This window comes from Propithecus coquereli, unplaced genomic scaffold, assembly GCF_000956105.1.
Source record: "Propithecus coquereli isolate 6110/MARCELLA unplaced genomic scaffold, Pcoq_1.0 Scaffold120, whole genome shotgun sequence".
Lineage (NCBI taxonomy): Eukaryota > Metazoa > Chordata > Mammalia > Primates > Indriidae > Propithecus > Propithecus coquereli.
This window is the reverse complement of record NW_012136081.1, coordinates 7,250,343-7,254,649: the sequence shown is the minus strand read 5'-3', so window position 1 is coordinate 7,254,649 and position 4,307 is coordinate 7,250,343. Positions and strand designations below refer to the sequence as shown.

The 4,307-nt window shown below is 51.3% G+C and overlaps 1 protein-coding gene across 2 annotated transcripts in view; it reads left to right on the top strand.

Annotated features, from left to right (window-relative positions):
- Positions 1–4,307, top strand: part of SF3B2 (splicing factor 3b, subunit 2, 145kDa) — an 18,697-nt gene that overhangs the window by 4,472 nt on the left and 9,918 nt on the right. The gene's annotated exons all lie outside the window — the stretch shown is intronic.

The following is a 4,307-nucleotide window of genomic DNA, read 5'->3' as shown; positions in this document are numbered from 1 at the left end:
GTGAGTGCAGGGCGTCCTGAGGCTGCCACAGCAGAGCCCGCAGACGCCGAGGCCGAGTCCTCCTCCTCCGCCCCTTCCCCGAGGAGGGTTTAGAGGGAGAATGGCTCTCGGGACAGGTAGGTTAACATGGCCGAGTGTCAGGTCCGCGGCACCGAGGAGAGACTCTGATCACCAGCGTCCTTCCTTACAGAGGAAGAGGAAATGGAAACAGACGCTCGCTCATCCCTGGGCCAGTCAGCGTCAGAGACTGAGGAGGACACGGTGTCCGTATCCAAGAAAGAGGTATGGGCCGGAGATTCGTGCTGAACCCCGGCCGTCAGTGTTCAGTGAGTAGCAGCTGCTGTTCGTGCCATTTCTGTCCTAAGCATCTTAAGATGTTTTTCTTGTAATTGCCCTTTGGATTCTGAGGACCGTGCACACCTACATTTTACAGCTGAAAAAGCTGGGGTTCTGGGAGGCACACAGCTTGAGAGGGGCAGAACTCTAGAGACTGCCTCCTGGGGAAGAGGCTGCGCCTTGAACTGTTGGGGACGTTGAGCGAGGAGCTTGGGGTTGGGAGGCAGGCACGGTGCTCAGATTCTCCGACCCAGCTGGTTTGTCTTGTCTCGACAGAAAAACCGGAAGCGTCGGAACCGAAAGAAGAAGAAAAAGCCCCAGCGGGTGCGGGGGGTGTCATCTGAGAGCTCTGGGGACCGAGAGAAAGACTCAGCCCGGTCCCGGGGCTCTGACTCCCCGGCTGCCGATGTTGAGATCGAGTATGTGACTGAAGAACCTGAGATCTATGAGCCCAACTTCATCTTCTTCAAGAGGATCTTTGAGGCTTTCAAGGTGCGAGGAGCAGCGCTCTGAAGGGGCGGAGCTAAGCAGGGGAGGGGCGGGGACGGGCTGAGGGAGGAGGCGTCTTTCAGGGTTGGGGCTCCCATGCGTCTGCCTCCTCAGCTCACCGACGACGTGAAGAAGGAGAAAGAGAAGGAGCCAGAGAAACTTGACAAACTGGAGAATTCTGCAGCCCCCAAGAAGAAGGGCTTTGAGGAGGAGCACAAGGACAGTGATGATGACAGCAGTGACGACGAACAGGTCAGGCCCAGCCCTCGCGGTGGGGAGCGGGCTCTGGGCACTGGTGGCAGAGATACATCCTGAGAGGGACCGTGGCAAAGTCTTGTGGGGCTTTGGTGGCTTAAGTTTTGGGGTGGTCAGGGCAGTGTGATTCACACCTAAGAGTCTTGCTCAGAAGAGGGGATTGTTCTGTTCTAGGAAAAGAAGCCAGAAGCCCCCAAGCTGTCCAAGAAGAAGATGCGCCGAATGAATCGCTTCACTGTGGCTGAACTCAAGCAGGTGAGGCTGGAGACCCTCCAGCAGGCCCTCGATGGAGCCTGGCTGGGAGACCGCGTGAGGAGTCCCTGGAACCCCACAGCGGCTTTGCTTTGGGAGGGGTCGAGGAGGTCTTTGAGTGGCTTGGGTGATTCGGGTGTGGGTTCATTGAGGAAGAGAAGGAGAGCTTTAGACCTGAGAGGCTGGGGCTTTCTAGAGATGTGTTGCTGTGTGTTTTCCAGCTGGTGGCTCGGCCTGACGTCGTGGAGATGCATGACGTGACGGCACAGGACCCTAAGCTCTTGGTTCACCTCAAGGCCACTCGGAACTCCGTGCCTGTGCCACGCCACTGGTGTTTTAAGCGCAAGTACCTGCAGGGTAAACGGGGCATTGAGAAGCCCCCCTTCGAGCTGCCAGACTTCATCAAACGCACAGGCATCCAGGAGATGCGGGAGGCCCTGCAGGAAAAGGTAGGGCCTGGCTGGGGCTCAGACCTGCCCTTGGGGACCCCCACCGTTCACAGCAGCCGCCTTCAGAATTGGAACCTGGTTCCCAAAACCCACCTACTTTTACTTGTCTCATTATCCTTTTGTTTTCCTCCCCCTCTCTTCCTCCCCTGCCTTCACTCTGCCAGCTCACCTGGTGACTCCTTCCCCCGATGTACTTTGTGGCTAGAGATTCAGGGTGGTTGTGTAACTTCTTAAATGCAACGGTTTTAATTAGATACTTTGAATAATAATACTTGCCTGTAGTGCAGAAATTTGGGAGTTACAGAAGAACACAGGAAGTCTCTGCCTTCCAGTTGGACTCTAGTCAGCCAGTCCTCTCCAGAGACAACTGATGAGATCCATCTCTGGACGAGATGGTTTAAAAAATAGTTGTTGACATACACAGCTGAGGCTGATTTTATCAGATCTGTCCTGTTGGGCATGCATCGTGTAATTCTGGGGGGTTTGAGCAGGAGGATTTCGATGACTCTCAGAGTGAGAGAACTGAGGTTTCCCTTGATCTCTCTTGGGAGTTGGGAGCCAGATTTCTCTAATGAGGTGAGCTTGGCGAGTACCTGTTAAGGCATGTCTCTTGCCATTCTCCACAGGAAGAGCAGAAGACCATGAAGTCAAAAATGCGAGAGAAGGTTCGGCCCAAGATGGGCAAGATTGACATTGACTACCAGAAACTGCACGACGCCTTCTTCAAGTGGCAGACCAAGCCAAAGCTGACCATCCACGGGGACCTGTACTACGAGGTTCGGGAGGGGCCTGGGGGCCTGCGGGCCGTGGGGTTGTGACAATCTAACCCTTGGTCAGAAGGGCTTTTGAAGCTGGTACAGCAGCTCCTCTGCCTTAGAATTGCCCGTAACTCCCCTCGGAGGAGGCGGAATTTGCAATTTTAAAGTGAAGTCTTTTGTGGAAGAGTGACGTAGACCATGTCTTTGAAATGATAATACTTTGTGGTGAGTGGATGAGGGACGAGGGGCCAAGTGGCAGGTGCTTTTAGGAAACATTTAACATTTAATATTGGGGGTGGGAGAAAAGTTTCTATTTTTTTCTGATCCTTGAAATATTAATCACCATGATGTCACGGAATTTTTGGGGTGCAAGGATCCTGGAGACCATCCTACCGAAGGCCCTCATTTTACAGGTGGGAAAGCCGGTCGTAGCGGGCCATGTTCTCAGGGTGGGTCAGTGACAGCACTGGGGGTCTGGCCTTTCCCCTCAGCGCTGGCCTGTATTCCTCCGCCCGGGTTGCCCCGGAAAAGAGCAATGAGCCCCGGAGTGGGAGCCAGGCAGCGCAGAGGGACTGTCCTCGTTCTCATGTCCTCTTGCCACGGAGCTCCCAGCGTGTGCCTGGCATCCACAACACAGCTCGCCCTGCCTTTTCCTCAGGGGAAGGAGTTTGAGACGCGACTGAAGGAGAAGAAGCCTGGAGATCTGTCCGATGAGCTAAGGATTTCCTTGGGGATGCCAGTAGGACCAGTGAGTGCCAGTCAGCTGGCTGGGGAAGCAGGGAAGAGGGTGGCAGTTGGGGCGGAAAGGAGAGCCGGGGATAGGGTTAGGCAGACAGTGTCCTGTTCCCTCTCTCCTGCAGAATGCCCACAAGGTCCCTCCCCCGTGGCTGATTGCCATGCAGCGATACGGGCCACCCCCGTCCTACCCCAACCTGAAAATCCCTGGCCTGAACTCGCCCATCCCCGAGGTGAGCATTGTCCTTCCCTTCGTTCTTGGCTGCCTCTGCTTTGTAACTGGAAGATGATTTTATTTATTTTTCAAATTTTTAATTGGTATAGTATTTGTATACTATGTCTCTCTTTTAAAAAAACAGTAATGGTTTTTGTTTTTTAAAAAAGTGGCATGGTCATGATAAAGTATTCAATCAGAATTGACAGGTACAAAGAAGAAAACAAATCACCCATAGTTTCACCACTCAGAAATAGCAAAATTTAACATGTGGTGGATATGTTTTCAAATGTCTCTGGTAGATACATGGACAGACAGATAGAAATAATTTTCTCTCAATGGCATCAAATTTATTCTTATTTTTAAATAAAAAGCATTCAGTTAAAAAAATTAATAGACAATAAAATCATTAAAGTGAAAAAGTAGTATTGTTAAACTTCAGATAAAAATTTCGGCCCTTTAAGAGAAGTAGATTCTAAACCAGCCAGCTTTCCAAAGCTAGGAAAAATCCATAAGAAATTGGAGTCATGTTTTTAAAGTACATGTTTTGGTTTCGGACAGCATAGACTTTACCATGAAAAATGAGGTTATTAGCTTACTTCTGCCTCCTGTCTCCCCATCCTGTTGCCTCCAGATTTTATTTGCTTATTAATTTTGCTTTCTAATGCTTTCTAGCATTTAATTCTACTCTGCAATCATAATTTCCAGAGTGCCCAAGTGTGTGTTCTGTACTTTGGAGTGTGACTTGTCTCTAGGGCCTCAGTGTTTCTTTTGGAGCCTAAGAGTGGAACCAGTTCGTGCTCCTTCTCTTGCAGAGCT